Below are 15,366 nucleotides of genomic sequence, written 5' to 3'. Positions count from 1 at the left end.
ATCTTTTAAAGTGAACAAAACAGACCCTGAGCTATTTAGGAAAAAAAGAAAACGCATTTTAAAGTTCTTTTCAAACCCTAAAAATAAATAGCCAAATCAGAATAAAATACAAAGCTTTGATTCTTCCTTTTTTCATTTTTTCTAAGCTATGTAAATCAACTCTATGTACTGATATACTTTAAATGGGTTTTAAGATCTTAAAACCCAAACTTAAACTCATTCCTCTGACAATGAGATTATATTCATTGAAAACACACATAATCCAATTGATCCCAAACTTTAATACAGAATGTCATGTTTTTCCTACTTGATTTTGAAGAGTTTTGGGGGTTTTTGTTTTGTTTTTTGAGAGAGAGAAAGCACTCATGCACGAGTGAGGGTGTTGGGGGAAGACGGAGGAGAGAGGGAGAATCTCATGCAGGCTCAGTGCAGAGCCCAACACAAGGCTGGATTTCATGACTGTGGAATCATGACCTGAGCTGAAACCAAGAGTCAGACGCTCAATGGACTGAGCCACCTAGGTGCCCCCCCCCCCGCACTACTTGATTTTATTTAGCGGCCTAAACGCAACAGGATTCTACCAATGACCAATGAGGAGCACTTCATGCAAGTGTTCAGAGTGAGGTCTTGAAGTAAAATTGTCTCTGTCCTAAATGCCCCCTATGCCCACAGAAGGAATCTGGCCAACTGGAACTGAAATATAGTTTTTCTTCATCTTACTTTAAGAGATGCCTACATCTTAGGCAATCATAGCTCTCTGTTTGGATTTTTGTATTTTATCTGATTACAAGGCCTCCTCCTGTGTGCCACAATAGAAGTTTTGGCAAAACTAATAAGCTATAATAAAAAATAATAGCTGTTATGTATTAACTTCCTGCCAGGAACTGAACTAAGTACTTCACCAAAACATCGCGTGTGTGTGTGTGTGTGTGTGTGTGTGTGTGCGTGTGTGCACGCACTTCTAGGTATTTAGTTTTCACGGCAATGAAAGAAGCTTTATTACCTCCATTATAAAGATGAGAAAAATAAAGTTTAGCAAGTTTAAGTAAGTTACCCAAAAAAATGTCAGTGGTAGAAATTAAACCCATGCCTACCTAATATCCATGCCCAGAATCTGTCCCCCAAAGATCCACATTGTATTTGTTGTAAAGTCATTTAAAAAAAATTTTTTTAATGTTTATTTATTTTTGAAAGAGAGAGAGACAGAACATGAGTGTGGGAGGGACAGAGAGGGAGGGAGACACAGAATCCGAAGCAGGCTCCAGGCTCTGAGCTGTCAGCACAGAGCCCAACACGGGGCTCAAACTCACGAACCGTGCCATCATGACCTGAGGTGAAGTCGGCTGCTTAACCAACTGAGCCACCCAGGCGCCCCTGTAAACTCATTCTTAAACTGCTTCTCATCCGAGAACATGGGCCTCCATTCCCAGAATCATGTGTGTAAGGTCTCCATCCATTCTACTGGAAACACAGAGCAAAACTTAAACTTACGAGTTTCAGAAGCTTCTAGAATTTCTCAACATGGAGGTCTACCTGGGCAATGAAGATTACACGTCATATGTGTTCTCTGACAATCACTCATACCTGGGAGTCAAGGGAAAAGAAATAAAATAATAATAACCAGTGCTTACAGCCCTGCAAAACACTACTCCCGCCTTGTAGGCTCAGAGGAATCATTAGCTATTCTCGCTGTTTTGGCAACTGATTCCAAACACTGCTCAAACCACAAATATAATAAAAGTTTACCATCTTTTGAAAATCAGAAAGTGGTTTCACTCAAATCTAAATACCTTTATTGCAGTAGAATCACTGATATGTTTGTTTGTTTTTTAAGGGAGAAAGTTTGAAATTTGTAGTCATGGAAAGGTCTGTTTCTCTCCGTATGGCACTTGCGTATAATAGAGCACTCTGTGATTATACACAGTGAAGGGCGTTAGAGCACTTCACTAGTGTACAGACCCACTTTGATTTAAAAAAAAAAAAAAAGAGTTAAAAGGAAGAAAAAAGTGCCACTATTTCAACCAAGCAGAAGTCTTCTTTAATTTGTAAGAAAGAAAAAGAATTCTTCCTTAAAACAACATCTGTGTAAAGCTGTTGAAATGTGCCATTTCAACCACTGTTTCAAACACAAGGGATTTTATGTGACCATTTGTTACAACCTGTAGTTTAACCATCTCAAAACTCATTCTAAACTGTTTACTTGCTCAAATAACATTTGATCTATTTTTTTAAATGCTTATTCATTTTTGAGAGACACAGAGAGACAGATCACGAGCAGGAGAGGGGCAGACAGAGAGGGAGCCACAGAATCAGAAGCAGGCTCCAGGCTCTGAGCTGCCAGCACAGAGCCCTACACAGGGCTTGAACTCACAAACCTTGAAATCATGACCTGGGCCAAAGTCAGACGCTTAACCGAATGAGCCACCCAGGTGCCCCTTGATCTATTTTTTTAACTGAACATTGTGTTGCTAAACTGAAACAAACAAACAAAAAGACAAAAGTATCAGGCATAGTGATTAAAACTTTCTTTCATTGTAAGACAAGGCAGAGGTGAGAGAGCTAGACCATCTCCCACACTGAAGGCACAAAGACAGGAAGATGGAATCTCCGAGAATTTCCAAAATAGTAATTGATATATCTTGCCCATTTTTGAAAATTGAGAATTTTCAAAAAGCTATTAAATATGAATTCATATATTTATTTCTCATTTGTGGAACACATGGAAACAGCTTCTTTGATAATATAAGAAAGGAAAAAGCAAAAAAAATGAATTTCTAAAAGTCATAAATATTAGTGATAGCTTTTTCTCAACAGTTTGGAAATTTGGATTTCTAATAGGGAAAAAAACATGACCTGAAATAATTTAAGACAAAGTCCATTTTGGGGGTGCCTGGATAGATCCATCGGTTAAGTCCAACTTTTGGGTTCAGCTCAGGTCATGATCTCACGGTTCATGAGATAGAGCCATGCATCAGGTTCTGCACTGACAGTACAGAGCCTACTTAGGATTCTTTCTCTCCCTCTCTCTCTGCCCCTCCCCCACTCACACTCTTTCTCTCTCAAAAATAAACATTAAAAAAAAAGGGGCAAAGTCCATTTTCACTTCTTATCATCAACCAAAGGAGTGTTCTCTAGGATCACAAGTGCATTCTGATTTATGATGGAAACAATAGATTAGCAATAATAATGTTACCAATTAGTAAAATCAACCCTAAGCCAATACTTTACCAAATGCTTTATATTAATAATCCCATTTAATTTAATTCTCTCTTTACATATGAAGAAACATGCTCATGAGGGTCACAGCAGCAGAGGGAACACAACGTGCCAGTAAAGCCATCTTTTTGGTTTCTTTAAGATGTGTAGTCGGCCTAGTAGTGTAATTTTATGGCTGGCACAGGCAGTAACAACCAATGGGGAGAAAGAAAGAAGGCTCGAATCTAATAGGCAGGATGGCCACTCTTCAAAGAGTAGCATGGTCATGGCCAACCATGTGTCACATTTTATAAGATCTCCAGGTCAGCAAGAAACAACTGATACTGGGGAAATGCCGGGAAGTGAAAATTTCCCACAATTCCCTCCTTCTTCTTATTTACATTCCCTCCTCCTTCTTCGATTAGGGCACTTGGGATTGCTTTCAGACAAACTGTCCATGAGGTCTAGGCCATTCAGTCCTTCACTCACTCCAGTGGGACTATCTGTTCACCTTCTTTCCACCACTTATATAACCCACTATCTATAACCCACTTCCTCCAGGACCCAGCTCTCAGCTTCCAAAAAGCCCCCTCTGACCTGCTATTTCCCCTGCTGAGCCCTCTTCACTTCCCTCTTTCATCCCGGTGCTTGGAATCTTGCTTCCCCAACCACAACTAAGTTCGTCAAGGACCAAAATTCTACTTATATTTCTTCTGTCACTCCAGGTACCTGCTAAATTAATGGACCAATGATAATTTTATTCTCATTCTGGTTGGAGATGTGGAGTGCAGAGGCTCTGACTTTCAAACCACACTAATCTATTAGGATACCCATGACTCAGGGACTCACTATACTGCTTAATGTATTATTCAGTTTATTGATTATATTTTCCATCTGTAATAAATGTGTCCTCTTCCAAAAAAATCTCTCCGTAAGAATAAGATAACTCAACTTCACTTAAAACCTGCCATTGGTTTCTGTGAGCTACTTAAGCACTTCCTTTTTATTATGAGCTCAGAGCAGGAGTCCATCAAAATTCTTATCTATGAATGAAAGTTCCTAACTGTATCACTTGGGATTTTGACATGTCTCACTAAGTAATCCTTCCTACCCATCTGTATTCATTTGGCTAACCTATGCTGTGATATCAAATAAACCCTGATTTCTTGGTGGTTTGTAATGTAAATTTAGGTTTTGCTCATACAAGTCCTTGTTTTGGAGAGCAAAGTTCTCCTGTACCCAGTCACCATGGCAGTGGAAGAGGGCAGATGGAGAGGGATGATTGCCCCCACATAAGAGTGACTCATGTCTCTTCTGCTCAATAATCCATTGGTCAGAACTGGTCACCTGGTCCCAACCCACTTGCAAGGCAATATGGAAAGTGATGAGAAGTACCCAGACATTAAGTAAGCATTTATTAACTGCCTATGTCACACCATCCTTCAAGGCCCAACTTAAACGTTTTCTCTTCCACAAAGTTCTTTCTGATCTTCCTCAAATTCCCAACATCCCATAGGCCCACATCCATGCCTTTCATAGTTTATAGTCTCTGCCACAGGTGGAGTGTGCTTGTTGTTCCACACTTTCCAAACCACAAGCTCCTTGAAGTAGGGGGGCTATGTCATATTCAGCTCTTTAAGGCCCCTTTTATAAACCCAGCACAGCTCACGAATCTTTGCTGAGTTCACAAGAATCAAATAGGGACCGAGCAGTATGGAAATCCAAATGCACCTTTGAGAAAACAGAGGGAAAAAAGGAACAGAAAAGTTTATTGAAATTCAGAAGCAAAAGCCCCTCTTCAGAAAATCCTTCCTCATTTCCTCACGTTTCGTGGGCACAGCAAGATGGCATCATTTGAAAACACTGGCCATGACTGAATGATATATTAAAAATTGTTTTTATATTGGCATCTTAAAAAAAAAATGTTCCTTTGAACAGTCTCAGCAAGGCAAAGCTCTCTCTCCCAACACTTCTTTAAAAGTTAGAAGGCAGCTTTCTGCCCATTCCAAATCGCCAGAAGTAAAGTATCAAGTCATAAATGCCCCCCAGTGACTGACTGGGCTAGCTGGTGTGGGGTTTTTCCCTTCTACTTTGCAGAAAGAAAAGACAGTAAAACTTCCTTCAGTGAGCTGCCAAGGTGCTCCCAGGCCATTGTGCAGAATCATTGTCAGGTTAAATTAGGGAGTACAGACTCCATGAGTGTAAAAAAATCAATACTTGATGGAAGATTGCTCCCCGGAAAATCTGTTTTGATTCCAGGATTAATTCACAACCAAAGGCTTCTGCAAAATGACATGCCATTAGTCAGAAAATGAACACATTCTATCCTTGGAATTGGATGGAAATATGTCAGCTGATTGACCCATTCATTCTCCTCACTCTCTGGGCAGAAAGAGTGGGTGTGGTAGCAATGTGAATTAGTGCCCCAAACCTGGTCCATTTTCAAAACAGGGTAAAAAAATATTTTTTTTTAAAGTCCAGTGTGAATTGGGAGTAGTCTCCAGGCCATTGTTGGAGAGCTATTGCAAATGTGTTTCGTCAAGGCAAATGCATTTGTCTGGAAGGCCCAACTCTCCTGAGTTTTCTAAGTCTCAGAATAAACCCTACTAAGAATCTTAAAATAAAACAAAGATTTTCCCCCAAAAGCAGTGACCTGCAATATTAATGACAATGTAATGTCTTTGTCACATACAAAGTAACAGTCCTCCCTCTCCTGTCTGTCAGGTTTCTTCAGCTAAAAACTTTTGCAAGAGGCAAGTTCCAACTCTTCATTTGTGCTAATGTCTTTGGTCTTCAGGACCTTTCCTGACTTGTGCAGTTAAATCTGCGGCAGGGATGAATTTCATTCCATAGACTCGAATACACATAGATATCACTCGCTTTATTTCCCTCCCATAAAATTAAATCTGAATCCAAGGCCATCAACATTAGAAATGTCTCTCCGTGCCCAGGGTGATGAAAGGCTCCAGGAGCTTTGACAGAATAAAGGTGCAGGGACACCCTTCTGTTCCTCTGTCCATACGGATCACCACAGAGAGCCTCAAAGTCCTCAAAAGCAGGTGGTTCTATTTCACTTAGAGACAGAAAACCTTGCCAACCTTGGAGTTCCAAGGCTGACCATCAGGATTCCCAATCCTCCCAGCTTTCTGCCATCTTCCCTACAAGACACCCACCTCTCTCCTCCCCCTTGAGCGCCCTCCATCAGCTCATCGCTGCAAAACCAACAGAAAGACAAGGGGTTGCTTTCAAACAACCAAGCTTTCCATTCTGCTTGGCTAGGTTTTTGGAATGGGACAGGAAAAATTAAAGGAAGGCAAAGCCCCCTGAGGATGTCAGTAATGCCGGCATTCACAGACACACCTTGAAGGACTGATGGTGTCCGTGGCATCTCCACCAAAGCTCCGTGCCCCTGCCCCTGCCCCTGCCCCTGCCCACGACACAGGCTCATCTCCCAGGGCAAAAGGACATTTTCATCTGCTTGCTGATGTACCCTGGGCCCGCACTGTGGCTGCTAACAGTGTCAAACATGCTGAATGTGTGGAACAGGATGGGGGTCATGACATTAGATGTTTGTATTCATTTTGCTGGGAGAGGAATCACCAAGGTGAAGCTCACCTCCTTCTTTGAACGCCTTTCCCTGCAGAAACCAAAGACAAAGGCGGCAGCCACACAGCTAACAACCAGGCAGCAGAAACAGTCCCGGCAGGGGAGGACCTCGGGGCTCAGCCTCATCACCCATGGTGACTCCATTAGAATCCTCTTATTCGGAAGTAGGGAGAGATGGCGGGAGGCTGTCTTGCAACCTGCATTTAAAAAAAAAAAGAAAAGGGTCGCCTGGGTGGCGCAGTCGGTTAAGCATCCGACTTCAGCCAGGTCACGATCTCGCGGTCCGTGAGTTCGAGCCCCGCGTCAGGCTCTGGGCCGATGGCTCAGAGCCTGGAGCCTGTTTCCAATTCTGTGTCTCCCTCTCTCTGCCCCTCCCCCATTCATGCTCTGTCTCTCTCTGTCCCAAAAATAAATAAACGTTGAAAAAAAAAATTTTTTTTAAATAAATAAAATAAAATAAAAAATAAAAAAAAAGAAAAGCTTCAAAACTGCTGTGCTGTCTCCGGTCCTCCAGATGCTCCTGAGAGCGCCGTGTTATTCCAGCCTAACAGCTCGCTCTCCGGACGACAGCCCGTGTTGACAATACTCACTGTTCAGAGAAAAAGAGGACCTCTGAGAATCAAACAGATGCTAGCACCCAACGGATGGCACACGGCCCGCAGTCCCACATAAGGCATCTGATTTCCATATTTCAATTTGCTACACCAGCCAGAGCCCTTGAGGCCCCCAAATTAGTGACCCCGGGTACAATTATGATAGCATGAATCTGCACCCTTTAAAAAGGTGTGGATGATTCTACAGCTGAATAAATAAACTAGATGACTAAGCAAAGCTACGTGAGAACGTTTCCCCACCCCTGCCTTGCAACTGGGAAGAGGGAAGTCACATTAAACACCAACGTGTTCTAATAGCACATAGTAACCGTGTTTATTCTTGTGCGCGGTTACACGTATGCTAGGACTAACACAAAATAAATATAAGACTTCTGAGCAAATGAAAAGAGAACCCTCGATATCTAGCCCCTCTGGATGTGAGAGAACAGTTACAACGGAAGTGAAGACCATAGTCTCTGAAATCTTTCCCCAAGCAAATGAAGATTGAAGAAGTTGGCATTGTAACTGATTATACCAAAGTATTTTCGTTTTCATACAGGATCCTCAATACCAGGGCTCAGAAAGTCTCTCTTTTAGGGATGCCAGAGTGGCTCAGTCAGGCATGTCTGACTCTTGGTTTCAGCTCAGGTCCTGATCTTGCAGTTCATGAGTTCAAGCCCCACATTGGGCTCCATTCTGACAGCGAGGGGCTGACTTGAGATTCTTTCTCCCTCTCTCTGCCCCTTCCCTGCTTTCTTGCTCTCTCACTCTCTCTTTCTCTCTGTCAAAATAAACTTAAGAGTCTCTCTTTTATTTCTACTCCAGAACATCACCTTCCCACATTCTAGAAACATAGCTAGCCCTATCACAGCAAAATGTAAGGACTGAATAAAGAATCTGAAAACTTAAATTCTTTGGTCAGACCATCCACTGGCTCCAGAATTCGAAAGTCTTCTACAACATACAGGACTTCTATGAACAACAGGTGATTGGGAAGATTTTTTAGACCATGGTCTCAGAGCTCCTGGTATTCCCTTCTGCAAACACACTGACGATGTGGTATTTGTATATGCATTGAGGGAGAGGTGTTTGAAGTAAGTCCTGTGGGGTCTCCAATGTGGTCAATCTTGAAAAGTAAATGGTTACTTAAAACAATGATTATATCCCCTCTGACTTTGTCAGCTCTAAGGTAACTTGATGCCAAACTTCTCGGTTGACTAGTAATGTTTGCGGACAGCCTAAATAACAGTGCTTACACATATGCTTTGTTTCTATAAACCAAACCAGTCTCAAAAAAACGTCAAAAGGGAAAGAAGATATTCAAGATATATCTGCAACTAATTCAAAAGAGTCTCCTCAATCACTCTAAAAGGAATGAATTCTTTCCAAAGTATATAGTGAGAATGTGCAAGTTTTAGGACTCACAAGGTGAAAGGATGTGTCTTCAGAAAGTCCTTGCCCATTCTTGAGTAATGAATGTCCCAATATGTCCTATGGAAAAGTCACTGATTTATTTGAATCATTTTCTGGTCTGGAGTTTCATGTTAAGCACTGTTGTATAATGGGTTACAAAGGTGTAAGCTCTAAAAGGGGAGAACAGGAAAAACAGCACAAAGCCAAAACTCCATGAGGAGAACCCATCGACCCACCCACCTTTCCTTTGCTGGCCACACTCAGATAGCCGGGGATCATGGAGGCCACCAGAGAGCTACCACAGAGCCCACTGTGCATGCACCAGCCAGTCCACACAAGACACACAGACACATAGACACACACACACACACACACACTCACACACACACACACACACACACACACACACACACACACACCACTCTATGATGCTTTCTCAGCTGTGGAAACCAGTCACACACTGACATCAGAACTGAATTCCACATTGTCCCAATCCTGGCACATCACTCCAACCTCTATTTTGACTCAGAAAGTTCTACCTCTTCTAATTCACTCAGCTCCTTTCCCTTTGCCAGTGTCCTTTCCCTTCCCTCCATCTCAATAGCACCAGGCACACTGACATACACTGTTCCTTGAGGCCTTTGCTGGAAGTGGAAGCATGAAGCACTAGGGAGGCTTAATGTTTGGAATCAAACTGAGCTGGGATCAAGATCTGGTTGGGAGACCCCTGGAAGAGTTGCCTAAGCGTGCTTAGCTTAACTTTCTGGCCCATGAGCCATCTGAGACGTCTTGATTCAAAAGGATGGACTTGAATGCTGCTTCACGGTGGATGCTCAGGACATCCTAACCCCCCACCCCCTGCACTTTGAGCCCTTCTCCACATCCTCCCAACCATACGGTGAGCTCCTGAAATGGAGTGACTACTTCTCTCATTGGGCACTTCTAAGGGAGCATGGTGTGAGTTGAAGTGAATGATAATGCATTCAAATCCAAGCTCTCCTGCCCATCCGCCATTCCTTTCCCTACCTGTGAAAGTTTGAACAAGGTATTGGGTCTCTTAAGTCCCAACTTCCTCAACAAGCGAGGTTGAAATAATAGTCATCTCACAGGGCTGATGTGACCACCAATGACATCTAGCCTTACAGGTGCTTGATAGGTGTTCCATAAAAGAATCACCTTTTTCCTAATAAATGTTCTTTGATTTTGATAGGCTGTGTCTAGGTAATGCTTCTGTCTGCTCCTCAGTACAGAGAGGGATGGGATTCGGTCTTCCAGTCTTGGGTCAAAACTTCTTCCAAAACATCATCTCTCTTCATTCATTGAACACTGAAGCTTCCTGACCCAGAAGAGAGCAACTTGACAGGGTATACAACAGTCCAAACCAAACTACTAGAGCAATTCATTGAGTCAAGAAACAGTTAATTTCAGGATTTAGCATGAATCTCCATTTTTTACTTTCTCTTCTCCCGAGACTCATCCTCTTTAGAGGACGCAACAAGGAAGGAAAAAACTTTCCAGAAAGATCATTCATCTATTCATCATGCTAGGCACTGAGAAAGATGTCGAGATTTATTTAAAAGGCAAAGAAGGCTGGATTATGAAATCCCATAAAGAAAACCTTGAGTAAGATCTTACCACCAAACCAAAGTTCCCTGAAGAAGCCAGGACAGCAAAACTTTGAACAATGATCGGATTTCAGTTTTGAAGTTCATTTAGGCATTTCTTAAAAGAATTAGTTTGTGGGCTCTTCCACTTTGTCTAATAAAGGACAATGAACTTTATGTGACTTTCCATCAGACTTTGCAGATGTCATTCACAGGAGTTAATGACTTTTTTTCTCTTCAATTCACCTCGCAAGAGAAAACAGAGCTGCACTGGAGTTTTCCTATAGCAGGGTGACTGGTCAATACCTTGCTACTTGCTCTGTCAATGCCATCAAAATATTGTTTAATAATTTAGGAACAACATGTAATTTTCTTCCCTAGCAAGAGCAAATTAGGCACTTACTAAATAATTGACAAAAAATACTTAATTCTAGGGATGTCTTGAGGATTTGCTGTTATTCAAAAAGAGTTTAGAATAAAATTTTCCTTCAACTGTTCAACATGTTACTCTTATTTTCATGTCTGGTCATGAAAACTATATCAGAGTTTGGCCCCCCCTCCCACCCACACACACACCCTGATTTCTTTACCCAAAAATGGTCTATAATATCTGTAGAGGGTGTGTATGTGCTGCCTATGGTCAAGATCACTGGGAAAAAGTGGGCTGGGGCTTGAATGAGGTTAGACAAAGCCCCTCTTCTTTAGGCCTATCCCAACCAGGGTCACCAATGCAAGATACCAAGAAGTTTTGATCCTTAGAGCTTTAATCTCAACTAATGAGATGCTGTTATCAAGGACACTCAGGTTTGGAATCCCTTTCTCCTGGCCATCTGCCAAAGCAGGAGCTTCCTCATCACTGGGCTGTCAGGCTAAGATCTATCCACGCAGTCAAGCTCTCTCTTGAATATCCCATTTGCAGGACTCTGAGGCATCTCACTTAACTACTGAAATGCCCTGAGTAGACTCACAATTCATAGGACAGCATATTAACCTATAACTTTATAAGTTAAAATGGTAGGGAAAGAGTAGTACCAGGTGTTCTGTTCCTATTTCAACAGTCACTTTCCACAATGTTCTCTTCTCAGTGTATTCTCCCAAAAGGACAAGTCTTGGAATAATGTTTTAAATTAATCAAACAAGAGGGTTCCCTTTCCCTCCTCCTCCCCCTGCCCCATTTTCTCTTTCTAGTATTTCCCCATTGGCCTCTCCCCACCTGACTCCTGACCATCACAGCTTCTCTAGGAGTTGACATTTTCTTCAATGCCCATCATGTGCTGAGCACTGTTCTGGCCCCATGAGCAGTATGAGTGAGGAGTTGCTCAGAATCCTCAAACCCTGGTTCAGTTATAGCGACCCAAAATTTATCTGGGTTATTCTATGCACTTCCTTTATGGATGGTGATACACACAACCAGAATTTCAGCAGAGGATGATGGCCTACCAATGCCTAGCTCTTGGTTGGGCAATCCAGGCTACTTTTTCTATAGGGTGTCATGACCAAATACACACATTACAGCAATCGAGATAACTAAAGAGTAGTTTAACATTTTCTTGAATCTCTCAAGGAAAATTAACACTCAATAGCACTTCTTTAAAAGTCCTGTTCTTTTTTCCTCTTATTCTCACACATCCTATGCCCTTTGAAAGCACTCACTCTATACACCTCCTTGTCTCAACTCCAAAGTCTTCTTGGGACCTGCCCCCATGCATGCAGGCTTTGGCTTTGCTCCTTCCCCTTCCCTCCCAACCCCAGTCTGATCTCTTTCCACCCCATCACAAAAGCCTGTGAAGCTGGCTGGCAAAAAACAAAAACAGAAAACAGCATAGGGCAACAAATATAAAGCTTACATTCTAGTGAGGATATACAGAAAATAAATAAATGAGCAGTAAACAAAAACTACCAGATACGGTGTGTTTTTTGATTAATATAGTGCCACAAAGAAAGGAGGAGATGGTAACGTGAAAAGAAGAGCTTGGGGTGGAGGGACCAGGGTCACATGGATTAGGAAGCTGGGAAAGACATTTCTGAAGATGTGTGGACTAAGCAACAAGAGAAAGCTGGTCTTGCACACATCAGAGAGAAATGTTTTCCCAGAAAAGGCAATGGCTAGAGCAACATCCCGAAAGTGAAAATAAGCTTGTCATGATTGTCCTAGTGCAGCAGAGGCAGGGAGGGGTGCCGAAAACTAATTTATGGAACAGCTGCCTATTACCTCTCCCTGAAGCCTGAACACGGCTGAGGTGGAGTCCCCGGAAAAAGGGGACTGCAGTAGACATGCAGACCAACACTCTCTTCCCCACCCTGTAGAGGGACTATCCTACCCAACCCACTGAACTCAGGTGGGGGTCACATGACTAGTTGGGGGCTGATGATGTGTGAAGCTTCCAGGCAAAAGCTTTTAGGGCCAAATTACACGTCATCAAATCCTTTCTCTCTCCCCCCTGCCTGGACACCAACAGTGTTCCAGGAAATGACAGCTCTCTTAGATGGTCCTGGAATGAGGGAGGCAATGATGAAGAGAAATTCCTTGGCCAACCCACTATGGCAGTAATACGAGCAAGAAGTGAACCTTTGTGGCTTGAATCACTGTATTGGGGGGTTATGTTACTACAGCATAATTTTGCCCAGCCTGATACAGAATCCTTGGGAAATATCCTAAAACTACTCCAGTTCTAAATAAAAGCAGTTATCCACAGGCCCCTGGGTGGCTCAGTTGGTTAAGCGTCTGACTGTTGATTTCGGCTCAGGCCACGATCTCACAGTTCATGGGTTTGAGCCCCATGTTGGGCTCTGCGCTGAGAGTGTGGAGTCTGCTTGGGATTCTCTCTCTCTCCCTCTCTCTCTGCTCCTCCCCTACTCTCTCTCCCTCTTTCAAAAATAAATAAGCATTTTTTTAAAAAGTAGTTACCCAACTGGCCTCCCAGAACATCTCCCAATACCCAGCCACGATATCTCTGAGAACTCGCAGGGGCTACTACATGTGGCTCATTGAGGAGACTACCATGAGTTACTTTCCTTTCTCTCTTCCTCTGTGTCTCCCCCACTCCATTCAAGACTCCCTCTGTTATTCTGACAGCCCTCTGATGCCATCCCTGCCTGCGGAACTGTAGCTCCCTATTTCCACCACCACTTCCCACCAGGGTCTCTGTACTGGCTATTGTTTAGGATCTTGAGACACAGGTGAGAAGACTACCTCTCTTCTTTCTTTGTGTGTTACTCTGTTAGAAGAATCTGAGAACAGCATTACCTGTGTCTTAGGAATTTTAGTGGAGCTGGCTCTTGTGATTATTTATTTATTTGGAGGGAAAGAGAAAGTAGGGAAAGGGGTAGAGAGAGAAGAGAGAGAGAGAATCCCAAGCAGATTCCATGCTATCAGCACAGAGCCCAATGTGGGGCTTGATCTCTCAAACTGTGAAATCGTGACCTGAGCCAAAATCAAGAGTCAGGCGCTTAACTGGCTGAGCCACCCAGGCACCCCTCTTGTGGTTGTTATTTGTAGCTTCCCACCCTCCTTGCCCTCCATGGTACTGAGCCAGAAAGCAGAGCCAAGAGCCGGGCAGGAGGCCTGACTCAGATCTGCCCCACCCCCCACAAAGGAAGTTTCATCCCTTCCAGAAGGCTTGTTAGTCCCTCCTACAAATAGTACTCTAGGAAGCCTACTCTGCTAGAGGAGAACCCCAAGAGGGGATGAGAACTCAGGCACCTAAGAGCTTAGGCTCCCAAATCTTCCACTATGGGAGCATATGGACCCAAAGACCCAGATGCTGAGCTCTGAAATCCATCACGGTGTTTGCCAAGGCCACACTTCCCTTGGGCGCTCCAGCCAACAACTTAGCACAGCAGCTAATTCCTAGGTAGGCCTCTCTAGGAGATTCAGGGACCCCCTAAAGAACAGCTTTGGCTCAAGGGCACCCACAGAGCCGAGCTAAACTTCCCTTAGACTGCAAGGAGGTCTAGGACATTTGCATACAATCATCCCTCCTTCTCTTCTTCCCACAGGATCAGATTTTCCCTGTGGTCTGACGGCTCCCTCATCTTCAACCAGCTCCTTTTCCTGCCTTCTCTCTCACACGATTCCCCTAGTAAGTCATCCTACTTTTAATCCTGTCTTGACATCTGCTTCTCATCAGAACTCAGACTAATACACCCTGCTACACGACTAAATATTTAGTGACAGAAGTTGAATTATCTATCAGGTAGGGGAAGCATAGCAATGTTGTGAGTTTGAAACTCTCCAACTAATTAAAAAAAAACCCAGCAATCATTATTCTGGAGAAACAGATACTGCAACTGGAAGAAAACCTTTAATAACAGAATAAATGTAGATTAAAACAATAGCAAGATACCCTTTTCCCCTTTCAAATTGGCAAAAATGAAAAAATATATATGTATATATCATTCAGCTGTGAATACAGGTGATTCTCCAAGGCCACTGCCCTTCACACAGAGACTCAAAAATCCAGGCATCATCATCTGGAACATAAAGCCTCAAAAAACAGCAGAAAAGGAAGAGAAAGCTGGAGGTTTTCACATCAGCAATTAAATGCTTTGGCTGGAAAATTACACAAGTCACTTCTATTCACAGTGCATTAGCCAGAATCAGTCACATGGACCCACCTACCTATAGGGAGGGAAATATCCATCTGTGTGCCCTAAAAGAAGAGAACTAGACCTGAGTGAGCATTAGACAACTCTATTAGAATATTTAGATTGTATTTTATGTAATGGTTTAAAGAAATTGCTTTTTCCCTAACTAAAATGTTCGTCCTTGATCTATACAATGGTCTTTATAATTTCTTCCTGATGCTTTTATTCAGCCTCTTAGAATAGCATTTTTTTAAATTTTGATAAAGAGAGAGAGTATAAGAAGGGGAAGAGCAGAGAGAGAGGGAGAGAGAAAATCCTAAGCAGGCTCTGGGGTGTCAGTGCAGAGTCCTACGCAGGGCGTGATCTCA

General features: G+C 42.8%; 1 long non-coding RNA gene across 10 annotated transcripts in view; it reads right to left on the bottom strand.

Moving 5' to 3' along the window:
* LOC102899948 overlaps positions 1-15,366 on the bottom strand; it is a 141,488-nt gene that overhangs the window by 63,883 nt on the left and 62,239 nt on the right. For 6 of the 10 annotated variants that reach the window (XR_002153567.2, XR_006594091.1, XR_006594092.1 and 3 more), the window contains 2 exons: positions 6,811-6,998; positions 2,513-4,926 (listed from right to left, as the gene is read on the bottom strand). The exons of 2 other annotated variants lie outside the window; for them this stretch is intronic. This is a non-coding gene — a long non-coding RNA (uncharacterized LOC102899948). Of the gene's footprint in view, positions 1-1,297; positions 1,585-2,512; positions 4,927-6,810; positions 6,999-15,366 lie in introns of those variants that run through there. 2 more of the 10 variants (XR_006594088.1, XR_006594093.1) reach the window with 2 other exon arrangements.

Source organism: Felis catus, chromosome A2, assembly GCF_018350175.1.
Source record: "Felis catus isolate Fca126 chromosome A2, F.catus_Fca126_mat1.0, whole genome shotgun sequence".
NCBI classification, from domain to species: Eukaryota; Metazoa; Chordata; class Mammalia; order Carnivora; family Felidae; genus Felis; species Felis catus.
Note: the sequence above shows the minus strand (reverse complement) of the source record. Positions and strands in the feature narration are given on the sequence as shown.